Consider the following 18,308-nt stretch of genomic DNA (forward strand, 5'->3'; position numbering starts at 1 on the left):
ACCTTTATTACTACCTTTAACAGTTAAATCACTTCTGGGAAAAACAATGCACAAACACACGTTTCTACCACCATTTTTGTCTACAGATGAAATTTCTCAGAGTGTTTTTCAAACCAGTAATATGAATGTATGAAATAGAAAGTTGACTCCACGTAGGCATTTTTGCTGCCATGGAACATAACTCCCTGTAGCAGTCTCTGTTCTGTTGTATTTGAAAGATATGAATATATAGTGATCACGGGCATCTTCAAAATCTTAGATAAACAACAACTGATCAGGTGTACTAGGTCTGGCTGGGATGGAGACAGTTTTACATGGTGCTATGTTTTAGATTTGTGACCAAAACAATGCTGATAAGACACAAATATTTTAACTATTGCAGGACAGTGTTTGCAAGGCATCAAGGCCTTCCATTTCTCACTCTGCCCCCTCAGTGAATAGATTGGGGGATATGCAAAAGGCTGGGAAGGTACACAGCTAGGCAGATGACCTGACCTAACCAAACCTAACCAAAGAGATATTCATGCCATATTATCCTGGTTTCATTGGGATTTTGTTTCAGCTTGTGGCCAGCCATGATGATCAGGGCTCTTAGCAGTTAAATCCGGGGCAGCTGACCCAGGCTGGCCCACAGGTGTATTCTATATCATTAACAAGCAAGTTCACTATAAAGTGGAGGGCTTAGTAGGGAGAGGTGTAGCTCTTTTTGCTCCCCTCTCTTTTGGCCTTCATTTTTTCAATGTTATTCCAATATAAAAAGCATCTATGTAAAACATGAATAAGTGAAATTCAGTGTCATTCTCTCCCTGTCTCACAGAGGAGGGGAGTGGTAGGGTGGCTTGGTGGGCAGCTAGTGGCCAGTCAAGGCTAACCCAGCATACTCACCAATAGAAAACAAGTTAAAATTAAATATTGATTAATCAGTGAATATATATATTTTTTTCTACTGTCTGAACCCATGTACCTATCATTTTACAGATTAAGCTCATCTAGGCATTTCTGAGAAAATCAAGGAGACAGCAGGGTAATGAAACAATAAAAGAGTGTCCTCAGAGTATGAAGCAAAAGGAAGAGCTACTCACTCAACATCTTATAATTTCAAGCCCTGGTGATGTAGAGACAAAATGCCTTTTTGACAAGTTTATATACCCCTAAAGCCAGCAGAAATCTGCTACTAATACTTTATCTGTTGGGAGTAAGGAAGTTACAACATTAGGGAGTTTTCTATAAAGAGGGATTTAGTAACTTCATGCTGTAGTTTATCACAGGAAAACACTAGAAAAGAATGAAGTTGCCTTTTTAAGACTTGACTGCTTTACTGCAGCTCTAATTTGATACAAACTATTAGCTACAACATAAATTTCAGGTTTAGTTATATTAAACCACATGTTACCAATGGACTACCTAATCACAGGAAGATTAAGTGGCTGGCAAAATTAATTTTATGAAGCAGTTGCCATTAGTAAAAGTTTTATGCTGTTTTATGTTTCTACTAGACACAAAAACTCTGAGACTTGAGATACTATTAGATATGTTAGTGTTTAGTGTTCTGTGGTCTTGTTTTTTCTTTTTTCATGTGAGTAGAAAGAGATTTTATTGTTAACAGTGTGCTATAAATAAAAAAGATAAATAAATAAACAAACATGACATTTTCAAGCTACCTGGTGAACCAAGTATGTATCTACTTCATAAATATCAATTTGCACATTTCTTTTTTATCTGTCAGATTAAATCATTAATGAAGTTGAAGCTTCAACGTGAACTCTATTAAGGATGATCTAACCATGCAAGTACTTCCCAGGGAAATACTTTTTTCAGAGATATGTAAAAATGTTGGCTATTCTGTGAGAAAAGATTTTGTTTTCTCTGACAAAGTGGAATGGAATTAACTGCACAAGTGTATCTAAATACTATTAGGATTACTGAAGAGCATTATTCTCTCTGGTTTTGGTAGCACTTCTTCTATAATGAAGGGTGATTCAGTGTTTTCAGTGCAGTGTTCCTTACAATGCACCTGGACTCTTAAAAAAAAAAAAAAAAAAAAAGAAGAAAAAAAAGAGATCATACTTGTAGAAATTAGCTAGTGAATAATTACACTGCACCAAGTCATATTTTGTCCTCATTATTCTGTATTTAGCCTACCAGAAGTAGAACAACTTTGCCCTACTTTGATTCACAGAATCTTACAAGAGATAATTACTATCTTCAAGAATTGTTAATCTCCATCAGTGACAGGTCTTTTCAACTTTTAATTGAAATATCATGCTTAGCCAGTTTTAGTTGAGTCTGGTTCAAAACCTGATAATGGAAGTTTTCAACGGGCATTAAAAATTCCTGTTTCAGGCTTTTTCTGTTACTTTCTCATTCTTCAACCCAGAGCTCTGTGCCTTGGTTCTACCAGTTACTATTTCTAAATGTCTGCCCTGATTTCTCATGTGTGCACACCAAATGGCTGTGTGCAGTGCCACTCCATGCTCTGTGGTTTATTATCTGCTCTACCACCATGTAGTCTTAGCCACAATCTCAACTGGAAAGCAAAATTTGGCAAGTTTTCTGTATCCTCAGCAGATATTCTACAACTATGAAACCCACTGTAAATTTTTTACAATAAAACTTACTGATTTTATTTTATATTTAGCTGAGATAACCCACAAATATTAGTAGAGGCAATTAGCTTTTATTTTTAGTTACCCTTTTGAGGAGGTACAGGAGTAGGTATGGATTCAGGGACTCTGGAGGACATCAATAATTTCCTGATAGGGTATAATAGTTCCTTAATACCGGAGCAGTAGCTTACAGCATTATGAGCAGTACAATATTCCAGTATACCTTTCATATTTGTCTGATCCTTTATGGATATAGGGCTCACCACTAGAACTACAAAATGGTTTCTTTCTTGTACTTAGGCCTTGGCTACTGCTTTTTGTTAGATCAATGCGAACGAGGTCAATAATGAGTCCAGAACCGAATGCAGAGAATGTGATAGAACTACAGCATGTATCTGGAAGAGTTTGAACAGAGTTGCCACAAGAAACAGTAGCATGTCATGGCTCTTCTTGTGTCATTTCAGCTACACTACTTTTGAAAATGGAAAAATAATCTTCAGCTTATTCTTGTTTAGAATGCAGCTTGTGTGGTATCTGGGAGCTTCTGCAAAAATCAAGACTCATCAAGATCAAACATGTGGCTTCATGCTTGAAACTACTAACAAATGTTTGCAGAAACACTGAGGCCTGCTGTTCACTGAGCCTGAAGAATTATTTTTATTTAATTAGATGAAGGAAAAGTTTCAATTCCTACATCTGTATATGGTATATGGCCACATGTTCTTTTAATATTCTGATTAAATTTAAGACATTTTTGCTACAATACTCAATATGTTTAATTGTTTAAAGCATTCCCAGTAAACAAAACAGGAAACCCACTCTAATGGATTAGAAAAGTCTCCAGCTCAAATGATTGAATAATTTGGCTTTGGTCTTCCTTGACTTCCAGCCACACACGGATCATAGCATATCATATCAGTAAGATATGATGACAAGCTTAAGGAATCCATTCAACATTAGTTTAAAGATAAATGGATTTATTGGGACAGATTGCATAGGAAGTTATAAAGTGGAATAGTGGATAAATAGGGTTGTTTCAATACAAAAACAGTCCTCAATTACAGCAAAGATTAAAAAAAAAACGTAATTTAACCTATTCACTCACTTCAATGTAAGACACTTTTACACAACTAATTGCCTTTTTATTGGTTAGTAAATAAATTAACCTTAAATCTGGAGATGTATTCTTTTATAGTGTCTTTAACTGAAGACAATTGGTTTACTGAAACGTTAGTTTATCCTCTCATAAGAGTTCATGGATTCTGTCCACATAAAGTATATTATACAAATTAACCTATGCACACTTAGCAGGGTAAAACTGAGATTAGGACATATCTGTCATACAGATATGAATAGCAGATGATCACTGATCAAAACAGTTAATGTAAAAAACAACAGTGAGAAAGAAAACAGATGCATAGGAAGGTGAACTCCCAGTGTTTATAACAAACTAGCAATAGATGGAACTGAGAACCAGATTTTCTGTGCACCAACAGCTTCAGCTCCTGTTTCTTTTGATTTTTAGACCTAAAGAATATTTGGGGTTTGGTTCGGTCAGGTGGAGTTGCCCTTTATGCGAGAGAGCAATGAGAATGTATCGAGCTCTGCCTAGAGGTGGATGAAGAACGAGTCGAGATCTAATGGGTAAGAATTAAGGGGCAGGGTAATATGGGTGACACTGTTGTAAGGGTTAACTATGGGCCACCTGATCAGGAAGAGGAAGTAGACGAGGCCTCTACAGACAGCTGAAAGTAGTCTTACAATCACAGGCCCTGGTTTTCATGGGGGACTTCAACCACCCTGATATCTGCTGGAAAGACAACACAGCCAGACACCCACAGTCCAGGAGGTTCCTGCAGAGTATTGGTGATGATAACTTTTTAACACAGGTGGTGGAGGAGCCAACAAGAAGAGGTGTGTCGCTAGACCTTGTGCTAACAAATAACATATAACGAAGGTCTTGTTGGGGATGTGAAGGTGGGGGGTAGCCTTGGCTGCAGTGACTATAAGATAGTGGAGTTCAAGGAGGAAGTAGGGCAAGAAGTAGGATCACAACCCTACCTTCAGGAGAGCTGACTTTGGCCTCTTCAAGGACCTACTTGGCAGTATCCCATGGGATCAGGCTCTAGAAGGTAGGGGGTCCAAGACAGCTGGTTAATATTCAAGCATCGCTTCCTCCAAGCTCAAGATCAGTGCATCCCTATGAGTAAGAAATCAAGCAAAGGGGGCAGCAGACCTGCACGGACGTGCAAGGATCTTCTGGCAAAACTCAAATGGAAGAAGCAAGTTTATGGAATGTGGAAAAAGGGATGAGCCACTTGGGAGGAATATAGGAAGGTTGTCAGAGTATGCAGGGACGCGATGAGGAAGGCTAAGGCCCACTTCAAATTAAATCTGGCAAGGGACATCAAGGACAACAAGAAGGGCTTCTTCAAGTATATCAGCAGCAAAAAGAAGACTAGGGAAAATGTGGGCCCCCTGCTGAATGAGAAGGGTGCCCTGGTGACGGAGGATACAGAGAAGGTGGAGTTACTGAATGCCGCCTTTGCCTCAGTCTTTACTGCTAAGGCTGTCGTTCAGGAATCCCAGACCCTGGAGGTACAAGAGAAAGTCTGGAGAAAGGAAGACTTTCATTTGGTCAAGGAGGATCAGGTTAGGGATCATTTAGGCAAACTGGACAGCCACAAATCCACAGACCCCAATGGGATGCACCCACGAGTGCTGAGGGAGCTGGCAGATGTTATTGCCAAGCCATGCTCCATCATCTTTGAAGGGTCATGGAGAACAGGAGAGGTGCCTGAGGACTGGAGGAAAGCCAATGTCACTCCAGTTTTCAAAAAGGACAAGAAGGAGGACCCAGGAACTACAGTCTAGTCAGCCTCACCTCCATCCCTGGAAAGGTGATGGAACAGCTCATTCTGGATGCCATCTCTAAGCATGTGGAGGAAAAGAAGGTTATCATCAGGAGTAGTCAACATGGATTCCCCAAGGGGAAATCATTCTTGACCAATCTGACGGCCTTCTATCATGACATGACTGGCTGGGTAGATGAGGGGAGAGCAGTGCATGTGGTGTACCTTGACTTCAGCAGGGCTTTTGACATTGTCTCACATAACATCCTCATAGGAAAGCTCAGGAAGTGTGTGTTAGATGAGTGGACAGTGAGGAGGACTGAGAACTGGCTGAATGGCAGAACTCAGAGGGTTGTGACCAGTGGTGCTGAGTTTAGTTGGAGGCCTGTAGCTAGTGGTTTTCCCCAGGGTCCAGTGTTGTTCAACTTATTCATCAGTGGCCTGGATGAAGGGACAGAGTGTACCCTCAGCAAGTTTGCTGATGACACAAAACTGGGAGGAGTGGCCGATCCACCAGAAGGCTGTGCTGCCATTCAGCGAGACCTGGACAGGCTGGAGAGCTGGTCAGAGGGGAACTTCATGAAGTTCAAGAAGGACAAGTGCAGGGTCCTGCACCTAGGGAGGAATAATGCCATGCAGCAGTACAGGCTGGGGGTTGATCTGCTGGAAAGCAGCTCTGCAAAGAAGGACCTGGGAGTCCTTGTGGACAAGAAGTTCACCGTGAGCCAGCAATGTGCCCTTGTGCTCAAGAGGGCCAATGGTATCCTGGAGTGCATTAGGAAGAGAGTGGCCAGCAGGTCGACGGAGGTTATCCTCCCCCTCTACACTGCTCTGGTGAGGCCACACCTGGAGTACTCTGTCCAGTTCTGCCCCCCCCCAGTTCAAGAAAGATAAGGAACTACTAGAAAGAGTCCAGCAGAGGGCTACAAAGATGATCAAAGGACTGGAGCATCTTTCTTATGAGGAAAGGCTGAGAGAGCTGGGTCTGTTTAGCCTGGACAAAAGAATACTGAGAGGGGATCTTATCAATGCTTACAAATACCTTAAGGGCAGGTGTCAAGGGGATGGGGCCAGACTCTTCTCAGTGGTGTACAGTGACAGGACAAGGGGCAATGGGCACAAACTGAAACACATGAAGTTCCATCTGAATACAAGGAAAAACTTCTTTACTCTGAGGGTGACAGAGCCCTGGCACAGGCTGCCCAGGGAGGTTGTGGAGTCTCCTTCTCTGGAGATATTCAAAACCCGCCTGGACGTGACCCTGTGCAATGTGCTTTAGGTGAGCCTACTTTGGCAGGCGGTTGGACTAGATGATCTCCAGAGGTCCCTTCCAACCCTAACCATTCTGTGATTTTGTGACTCTGTGTTTAGTTTGTTTTGGAGAGATGGTAGATAGAGCTATTCTAAATGTAAAAAAAAAAAAGTAGAAGGAAGGCTGATATTAAAGTCTTGATGAAGAGTTATTTTTAAGAGGCAATTCCAAGATCTCAGCATCAAGACTGAATACAGTGAAGAATTCTCCAAGAGTGATGCATGAAGAGTGGAATGACTGAGGACACTCATGGACAGAGAGTGACAGATAGTGATTTTGAGTATTCTTGGCTCTCATCCGTCAGGTCCATAAACATAATAGCTAAAGCTTTAAAGCAGATTGACTACTTCTCAAATAATTTAGGAAAGAATTGGTAAAGATGCATACGTATGCATTCTGGATGAATTCAGCTTTTACAGTGCTGTTGTCTCTAATAACTAAGACAAAAAGTAGTGAAAGTGAGGTACTGTTCACTTTGTAAGGATGTTTAGTGTATCATGGAACTTTTGTGAAGGAATTTCCTTGAGCAAAATGTCATCTGTGCATGAATCTAAGCTCTGAGATTACACTTTCTCCCTTCAAAACATGTCAAACTTTACTGGTCTCATGAATCAGAGTTTGTATCCTGAGATCATAGATTTTCCTTTTATTGCCTTTCACCATCATAATAATCTCTGTCATTCATAGTATTGAACAGGATTAGTTCTGTATCACAGTGAGTAACTAATTTTTTCATCACAGAAATGGTTATCTTTTCATTCTTATTCTAGCTGAAGACCACTTAAGATATAGCTGAGATGTAACTGCCCATCTACCTCACTCCACGATGGCAAAAAACCTTTGCTAGCTCCTCAACAATACTGTTTTCAGCCTGACACATGATAAATTATGAATTTCCAGGTTTTCAAATCTCATTTCTAAAATAAAACAAAGATCTTTCTGGTATGAGAAACCCTTATCATGTTATATCTTAAATATGTCCCTGATAACACATCTAATTATGGAACATTTTTCTTGCCTGCAATATGAGAAAATGTCTGTAATCTGTTCTTGATTTTAGTTATTTTTTATCAATATTTGAAATACAGTTTTTTGTTATATTGCTGAAGTTATCTTTTAAAATTATTATCATAATGACAGCATTTGAAATAACAACAGAGCAGAAATTCTACACGTGCCTGCTGATGCTACTTTGCAGTTAACATATTTCATGGTTGGTTTTGCTCATCCACTCTTAGCAGACAGACTAACAAGACAGGTAAGAGATATTTTATAATACTTACATGTATCTTTAACCAGACCAATTATTCTACATTTACAGTTTGTCTTCTGAAGAAATTTTACCCTTGTATAAAACAGTATTTTCTGTAGTACTTCTTATATTAGGATCTCAAAGTGCTTTTCATGGGTTTCTGTCACGTATTTTCATGGTGGCTTTGCTAATTTATGCTAGGCAAAAGGCCTAGAGAAGCACAAAAAGGTCATTAAAAGACCTGAATCCAGGCAGAGGAGAATTCCTCTGATACATCTACTGAAAAAGATGGACAAATGTATCTTCCAGATGACCTTCTTGTATGCTGTTTCATTTGAGGTGTGTTGTAAAGGATCTATAGCACACAGCACTGAAGTATACATATGGGAGCTTCATCCTAAGCGGCTGCCAACACTCAGATGAGGTCCTAAATTACACAAGGAGCCTATTCAGCATCAAAGCAGCTCAGAATTAAAATAACAATATTCAAAACCTTCCTACTCCCATTCCGTTCTGTGTGATTCTGTCATCACTCTCACCATTGTGTTGCAAGCTTTGGGCTTCATCTCCAAGAATGTCACTTTCTTAGATCTTACAGTATTCATACCTGGATACTAAAACAATTTGGTGGGTGACTTAATTTCAGATTCATTTTCATCACCTTTTCCTTTCCTCTTACTTTTAACCCATTTTTTTAAATGTACTTTTTCATATTTTGCTCTAATATGTCCACCATGGTACCAACTTCAATTCTTCTCAGAAGACTGCACACAAAGGCAAACTAGTCCTTTCTGTATAAATCCAGGCAATGTCTATATTCACAGCAAGGCATTCACTAAAAGGAAAACATTCTGAATGGTGTTTTACAGTGAATAGCAGTTTCTCTCACTGTGAGATTACAAGTTTAATCTCCTCAATTCTCAGTATTCATCTAGACCCTTTAAAGTATTTTTATCAAAGATTCTTATCATAGTCCAAAACCTGCTGCAGTGCTTTATACTAAAGAAGGTGCAGCATTACACTTTCTTGCAAAATCAGGTGTGTTTTACCTTGCTGAGCACTCTGTTAGTGTCAAACACAGGTAAAGAGAACGCATGTGTTTTTTATCAAAATTAGTTACTTAACATAAAAACAGGTAGAAGAGTGAGGAACAAAAAAGAGTCCACTACAGTTCTCTTCATATATGTATAAATTATGGCAGGATAGCTATTTTCAGTTAACTTTCCATTTTGCTGTGAAGACAGAGTCTGAGAAAGTTAAGGTGACAGCTTTCTCCTAAGAAGTGATTACAAAGGATATCAAGCATCAGCACAACAGGATGCATCTATGATCTGCCTATACTCTAATGCAAATGACATGGAGAACAAAGAGGAGGAGTTACAGATGTGTGTGCAGTTACAGAGTTATGATCTCACTGGGATCACAGAGACACAGTGGCATACCTCAAATGTCTGGTGTGCTGCAGTGGATGAATTTAGGCTCTTTGGAATGACAGGCCAGGAAAGCAAGGAGGGGCCATTACCCTTTTTCTGAGAGAGCAGCTGGAACACATGGAGCTCTGCCTGATGAGCTGATGAGCCAGCTAAGCACTTATGAGTCAGGCTCAGCAGGCATGCGTGATATTTTAGTAGGTGTCTGACAGAAGAAGACAACAAAAAAGAAGAAGAAGAAGAAGAAGAAAAAAGAAGAAGAAAAGAGGCGAGGCAAGGCAAGGCAAGACCTTCTTTACACAACCAGAAGCAGCTTCACATTGACAGTTCTGGTCTTCAAGGGGCTGTAAGTCCTTAAGGACTTAAACTACCATGATACTTGCTGTAGTGGTGGGCCATAAGAAATTCAGGTGGTTTATGGAGTGCATTGATGCAACTTCCTGACACAAGTGATCAAGGAGCCGATGAATGAAAGTGCTTTGGTGGATCTCATACTTATAAATAAAGAACTGGTCTGGGATGTGAAGCTCAGTGGCAGTTTTGCCTGGAGTGACCATGGTGGAGATAGGATTTTGAGAGCAGGAAAGAGGGGAAAAAGTGGAATCACAGTCCTGGACTTAAGGAAAGCAGAATTTGGGCTGCTGAAGGACCTGCTTGAAAGATGGAGCAAATAAACTGGAAATCTTTGCCAAGCGTAAGAAGTACAAGAAAGTAACTGTTAGTAGTCAGATGGATTTATGAAGGAGGAATCATGTCTGGCTAAAATGATGGCCTTCTACAATGAGATGACTGGCTCTGTGAATGAGGTAAGTGCTATGCATGTTTTTATCTTGGCTTTAGTAAGACTTTGGCACCATTTCCTACAAACTGATGAAATACAGTTGAGTTAAATGGACATTAATGTGTATTGAAAACTGGCTGAACTGCTGGACTGAAGGGGTTGTGTTTAGCAGCACAAACTTAAGCTGGAGGCCAGTCACAGGAAGTGTGCTTCAGAGCTTGGTACTGGATCTATTACTGTTTAACGACTTTGTTAGTGACCTATGGGACAGAAGGCATTCTTAGCATCTTTGCAGATGATACAAAACTCAGAGGAGTGGCTGATACAACGAAGGACCTTGGCAGGCTGGAGAAATGGGCAAAGGAACTTCTTGAAGCTCAACAAAAGTGAGTTCTGCCCCTGCGGAGAAATTACCCCATGTACCAAAGGCTGGAAGTCGATCAGTTGGGAAGCAGCTCTGAAGAGAAGGACCTGGTATGGTGGTAGACACCAAGCAGAACACCTTTAAAAATATGGTTGCCTCCATTCTCACATTTATACAGGGAAAACAATTAACAAATAAGTTACATGCCAATAGAAATGCTGTGGCTTGTCCACATGCATACTCCTCCAGAGTCCCCCTCAAAAAAATTAGTCTGTCATTATGTTTCAGTTCATCAATCATTCTGTCTTCTACTTGGGGAGAACAGGAATTTAAGAAATAGATTGCACTTGAATAACCAGTGATGGTAAGATTTTTATATGTCAGAATTTCTCAGCTTGAGAAGAAAAAGCAAAAAAAAATGGTTGAAAGGTTTCAAGCTGGAAAGGCTGATACCACTACAAATGTAAAACTAAAATTTTAAGTAGAGATTAAATGATACAGGCCTTTTCCAGTTCTGCCAGTTATGCTATCCATACCTAGATATATACATGGCATTTATCCATTAAATCCTAAATATACTTTATACATCTCTGTACACCTTCTTCCTTACGACATGTCCATTCACAAGACATCAGAAGTACACAAGATGGCAGTAGGCAGCTGCGGAGGTACAGAACTATAATGACTTTCCAATTCTCATCAATCCCCAGGAACTGAAATACATTTTCTAAAAAAAACCCAAAAAAACAAAACAATATTAAAAAAAAATACAGCAAAACCAGAACAAAACCGTGGAACCATGCTAGCCTTTACCACAATGTAGGATATTCTAAGTTGCTAATATCACCTGAATTTTTTTAATTTATCAATATGGAGACTTAGCTGTATCAAATTGTTATGTTGTCTACAGCCCTGTTCTCCAAAGGCTCAAGTGGTTTAGAAACTTGATTGATTTTCCGTTTCATTTTAGAGACCCTAAGGTTTTAAACTTCTGAGAAGACATACATATGACAAGATTCTACTGAAATTCTTGTGAAAGTGCAGCCTCGCCCTTCAGAAAAATGTACAAGGTATTCTTCTGCAGTTTCAGAAGCATAAATACCTCTACAGGCTTTTTAAATTTTGTTTTATTTAAATGAAATTGTGGAAAGTTTGAAAATTACATATGTGCTTTTCATACTGGGGGGTTTGTTGGGGTGGTTTATGTTTATTTTCTTTTGTTTTTAACATGATTCTGGCTGAGTTATTAGTAAAAATACAGCCTGGAAATGTTAACAAGAGTATTTTAAGGAAATCCTAAGTTAAGCCGTTCTAATACCAGTTTGGCAGTTCTAAATAGCATTAAATTCAGATACCTTAATATTATTTCTTTTGCTAACAAATGCATTGACCTTGGTTACGGTGTGTTTAATGTATTGCTGGATGATAAAGAGAATTGCTGGAACTGCCATCCAAGTCATACTTAGACAAAAACATTTCTCAGAAATTTTTAAATAAAGGTAACAATCTGTTCTTTAGAAACAATAACCTCTCCTAAGACACAGTGGAAGCATATGAGATCGGGAAGAGATGGGTTGACTTTTCACTATATAATAAAGGAGCTTGGTTTTTGCTTTAGTGGTCTAAAGTAGGATTTAGTGAGCATAGACAAAACTTGCCTGCTGCGATCTATCAGATTCTAGAAGTAGCTTGATCCAACAAAAAATCAAAGTGAATTAATTTACTGTGGATTTAAGGCTGATTCAAACTGTGGTAAGAAACTGTGGGCAAGAAAATGCCTTGCAAAAGTATGTTCTGTTATTCAGTTGTATCAACCAGTGCTAAATGGCTCCTGCTGCTACAAACAATAAGCAGCTGGGCACCAAGTGTTAGGCTCAGAAACAAACCTACGTTGCAGGTTGCTGTCTCAAGTCCCTCTCTATCCATTTATGTATACCACATACAGTCAGAAAAAAAGTATTTTTCTCTCTTGCTTTGAAAGATATATTCCTGCAAACTTCCCATATGCAGCCTAGTGATTGTTAAATTACTGTCACTTGATAGTGCCCTTTATACTTCTGGATCTTTAGGTATGTAATTATAAATACATGCCTTTTGCTGTGTAAGACAAGATTTAAAAACAAAAAATAACCTGAAGACTTTAATTTTTAAAAGGGGTTACTTCAGGCAATGTCAGTAGCGTATAATTTCACTTTATAGAGGTTGCTAAAGTAACTTAAGCCTTGACACTGTGTTGACTCTATTTCTTGCATTCAGAGGAGAGTGGAGAAGAGAGAGGAACACGGCTTTGTGTTTTAAAGATTTTATCTCAACATCTCTGCAATTAGCAATTGTTACTCCTACAGTACCTGTGGAACTAACTTCCTCACAGGAGCCTAAAGACTTGACACCATCAAGATGAAGAATGATCTGCTTTGCAAATGACTTCCCTCTACCTAAGTATTAAATTTGGGATCGGCCAGTTTTAAATTTGAAATAGATCGTTTGCTATTGAAGCTCATATTTTACACTGAAGACTGTTAGGCATATGAAGAGAGCATTGCCCATCCCTCACTGAAATATTACCCAAGATGCATGCAGGTGTACGCATAGCGAAATTCAATCCAATATAAAAACCATCAGGATGTACACTGCCTCTGTGGACTGGGTACTGCTCATGTAAGTAGCTCAGAATCCTCCGCCCTCCTGTGCCTTTCTATAACATGGCAAATTAAAAAGTTAATATGCTTTAAATTTTAGTCAGCCCTTAAGAGACAGGCAGTTGGACTAGATGATAGTTGCAGGTCCCTTCCAACTGAACTGCTCTATTCTATTCATTCCAAGGTTGGAAAGACCAAAGAGGGAAAATAAGATGTTAAAGCAATAGCTGTGGAGTGGAAGCATGTCATACCTAGGCAAAAAAGTTTGGCCAGTTGCTTGGCAAGTGTCAAAAGCAAATTTGGCTTTCCAAAACCATTCTTTCCTCGCAACTGAGATACGTTTAAGGTATAAGGTCTTTCATGGTTAGAGGTGCAAAGGCCAGACTAAACAAGCAGGCAGGGATATAGACTAATTTCTGAAACTTTGATGGATGCTACATTATAAATTCCTGATTTTGAGAGATACTTGCTAATTTCAATGTCAGAATGATAAATCTGTAGTTTACACCATCAGATCAGATGGTTCACAGTTAGGGAGGATTCCAGGTATTAAATCAGTAATTTTTGGAATCAAATTTTATTTCAGAAAATATAATAATATTATAAACTGAAAACAAAACTTAATTAAAAACAATAAAAGATTCAGATTTGAGGTTTAGACTAAGTGTACACATACAACATACAGTAATTTTATTTTAGGAACAAAACATGTATTAGGATTTCATGCATATTTATTACATAGGAATATGTAATATCTTTGAACAGCTTACTCTAAGGTGTTCATAAATATGCCAGGATAATTCTTCAGTTATATACAATCTATAAATTTTTCTAGCAGTATGTTGGCTTTTCTATTAGGAATGTATATTCTGTGTATATATTAGAAGTGTATTGGTTTTAGCTGAGATAGAGTTAAATTTCCTCATAGTAGCTGTTATGGTGCTATGTTTTGTATTTGTGATGAAAATAGTCGATAATACAGGGATGTTTTAGTTATTGCTGAGCAGTGCTTACACTAAGTCAGGGGCTTTTCTGCTTCTCACACCACCCCTCCAGCAAGTAGGCTGGGGGTGCACAAGGAGCTGGGAGGGGACACAGATGGGACAACTGACCCCAACTGACCAAAGGGATATTCCATGCCATACGATGTCATGCTCAGCAATAAAAGCTGGGGGAAGAAGGAGGAAGGGGGGATGTTTAGAGTTATAACATGTGTCTTTCCAAGTATGATGGAGCCCTGCTTTCCAGGAGATGGCTGAACACCTGCCTGCTGATGGGAAGCAGTGAATGAATTCCTTATTTTGCTTTGCTTGTGCACACAGCTTTTGCTTTATGTATTAAACTCTTTATCTCAATCCATGAGTTTTCTCACTTTTACCCTTCTGATTCTCTCCCCTGTCCCGTTGTTGGGGGAGTGCGCAAGCGGCTCTCTGGTGTTTAGCTGCCTACCATGGTTAAACCACAAGGAGGAACAGGGTTTTTTTATGCAAACAAGGTATATCTAAGTATAGCAGTCCACATTTATTGGTCTTTGACTCTTTTTTTCTTTTTTCCCCTACCCAAAGAGCAGTCACTTATGTCATGGGTGATACCTAACTGAAAGCACTGCTCAGATAAAATGTGGCCTGGATAACATCAGCTCTAACTATTAAGATTACTTTTGTTTGCATGGGGAAAAACAAATAAAAAGAATAAATATTTTTTTGTGCAAGCATCTTTCTAGAAACACTGATAACTCTTATGGGGAAGACCCACCTGACAGCAGTGCTCAATGAGACCTGGGCTACATATGCCCTTCTCTAACTGTGTGGTTTACTCTGGCATGTGTGGGAAAGGAGGCAAAAAAGCAAAGATATAACTGCTAATAACTTGACATTCTAATGAAACAACTGGTCTAGGAGGCCAGAAAGCAGTAGTAACCCAGGTAACAAACACTAAACGGGTTTTGATAGAGTGAAAGTCAGAACGAGAGGCTTCATCACTATCAAGGCTGCTGGCAGTTTATGCTGACAACCTAATCTTAAAAAGCTATTAATAGTTAAGACATTAACTGCTTGAGGGGGAACTCCATAGACTCCAGGTCAAATGCTGAACCTGAAGGGGAACTCAGCTTAAAGGCTGAGGACCTCAGCTAAAGGGCTGAGCCACCAACCAGGGCTCAGACCCATTGAGTGGTTGGAGTGACTCTCCTGTGCCTCTAGGTCCATGGTGAATATCTAAACTGGATTGAAGGGGCAGAGACCTTGATTTGTGTGAAAGTGAATCATGTGAATTTCAAAGAATATAAAACTTAGAATATAAGCTACTGTCCATCTGCTATTCCTACCCTGTTTAGTTAACACGTTTCATATATATCACTGAGGGATGTGGGTTTTTTCTAGCGCCTATCCCACCTCAGGTTCCTTTGTGGTACTTGGAATTTGAAAAAAAAATGGATTAATTAAAAGATAGATCTAGTATAAAATCTACATTCTGTAGGAAACAAAGGAATATTCATATATGAAATTCTTATTTTAGATGCTGACAGAAAAGGTGTTCCTATTGCATGACATAAGTCCCATATTATCACCAAAATATAGAAAAAATGAAAATATTATTATGTTTATGATAAGCACTCATCCATTTGTTCATTCTTCATCCTTAACAGTGTTCTTACTTCCCAGACTAAATAATAAGTAGTGTAAGTGATTAAGCAATGGAAATTAATGATACTACTGCTATATTCCCCAAAATAGAGTTTCAGAGACTTTAGATGGGCAGTCGCCTATGGCTTTCATCAACTACTTGTAAAGATCTGTTTATTCATTAATGAATCTTCATAAATTATAATGCAGTACTGAGCAACAACAGTGTGTCATATACCTTACTAGCTCAGCTCCAAACCAGGAAGAGCGCAGTTTAAATATAACATGACTCCACAGCAAGGTGATGTCAAAAGAAAAGGAAAAAGGTTATGGTATGATGCCATGGGTAATATATGGTTATTATAGTTTTTCTGTTCTCAGTGATTTCGCAGAAGATTCAACGTGTAAATTCAGCCAGGGAGACGGTCAGACAAAGCACTAACTCTGAGAACAGGATTGAAAGAATGCGGTTGTACACATTTCACAGTGGAGATCTAATACTCTATTTTAGCACAAAATAACTAGGAAAATTTAGATGGAGGCTTCTCTGAGGTGCCTTTTTGTTCTTCGTTCTGGTGGTTGGTATTTGAACTGAAAGGAAAATTGTGTATAAAAAAGTCTTACACTTTTTCTGTAAAGTGAATGTAAGATTGCCCTTTGAGTTCTATGAATCAGAAAAGGTTCCTCATGCCAAATACTGGAACATTAAAGGCATGACATGCTTACTTCTGAAGAAGGTGTTACAGCTATAAAATGAGTCTTTTTTTCTCTGCATCTGCAAGCCAGTCACTGCCCTGTGACTTGACTTCTGCTAAATCTAGTTTCTTCAGACCTTTACTAGGTCATGCTGCTGAGTGGACATTTTGGTAGCTATGTTTCAGATTGCATATTCTTATTTTACCTGTGCTTTCACATCCCTTTCTTACATATAGTTACATGGGTTTTTTTTGTACATTAACAAGAAAATCCAATATAGTACAGATATTCAGGCATTCATGCTGACCTATTAAAATATTCTCACTAAAGTAGTTACCAGAATAAATTATGGATTGAGCACACAGATAAGGACTTAAGTTATCTAGGGAAAAGCGAGAACTATCTGACAGCAGTTACAGGCTTATCGAGGAGTGAAAGGTCATTTTCTGTTTCAAAAAATTTCCAAAAACCACTACTACCTCTATGACTTTCTTTTTGATGTGTTGTATTTTTCCTTACTTAAACATTTCTGCTAGAATAAACTACCAGTAGAATTTTTTTTTGTTCCTAAGAACAAAAATCCTTTGACTAGTTTCCCCTTTCACTTTTAAGAATAGTTTTCTTCGAGGCTTTGAGATGGAATGTCTTTGAGTGGAAAATGAATTCACTCATGAAATGCATCAGAAATTAAAAAAGAAAAGTTATTGCAGTTTAATTTGTAATCTGTTCTTGGAATGAAATGAAACAATATGTATAGTTAAGTTTTAAGACAATTTTCTAGTTTAAACTTGACTTGCCTTGTGTTTAATACCTTTAGCAATGTCATAGGATGAAATCCATGATTATGAGGCCTTGTCTTATGTTCTTCCTAGTAGTAGAATCAATTCATAATTTCACTCTCAAGCTGTCTAACCTGTCCTATAACCCAGAACAAATTAAAGTACAGTAGAGGGAAAAAAGGATGTGTTATACTGTCAGGTTCCGAATTAAGCTTGTATCTGCCTTATTAGTAAATCTAGAAATTAAATGCAGCCAGTCCTGAGAGGGACCGCCCATTCAATGCAGTCAGTCCATATGGGACCTGCCTGATAAATCATCCGGTATAAATCACCCCCAAAATCCTGACCAAAGATAAAATAGATTCGTGATCCTTGAGTTAGGACAAAGCACAACCGAGGCACGGTATCAATAAACTGAACTTTGACTTTATTAAGTCCAACAGTGAGGCAACTTAGTGAACAATGAAGGGAGAGACAGAGAAGTAAGTAAAAGAAAGAGAGGAAGAGATCAGTTGAGAGGGAAAAGATAGTCACCGCCCTGGATCCCGCAGTGTCCCGTGGGTCCTCTGTTGATTCTCGGCAGTCGGGGGTGGCCACACGCATAGTGGGGCAAAACGGCCTCTTTTATAGAGAATTTTTGCAGAGTCATGCTGACATGGAGCCGCCAGTCACAGTTCGCACCACTCACAGTCCCGAGAGCGTGACAGGTCCGGTTCCCGCGCCATAGGATTGGCCCATTGCCAGGCTGTCGCCCCATATCCCAGATGGGTCTCTCCAGGATGGGTGGAGGGCTGCAGGGCAAGGACGTCATTCACCCCTAGTCGGCGACTAACTTCTTGCCTCAGAAAATGTCGTCAAGGTCAGGTAGTCCTTTACCCCAGAAGATGGCGTCTGAGCATGTGGGATAGGATGGTTTCTGAGACAATGCCGAAAAGAAAAGGGGGACAAGGAAGAGATCCCCACATATACTGCT

Source organism: Nyctibius grandis, chromosome 21, assembly GCF_013368605.1.
Source record: "Nyctibius grandis isolate bNycGra1 chromosome 21, bNycGra1.pri, whole genome shotgun sequence".
NCBI classification, from domain to species: domain Eukaryota; kingdom Metazoa; phylum Chordata; class Aves; order Nyctibiiformes; family Nyctibiidae; genus Nyctibius; species Nyctibius grandis.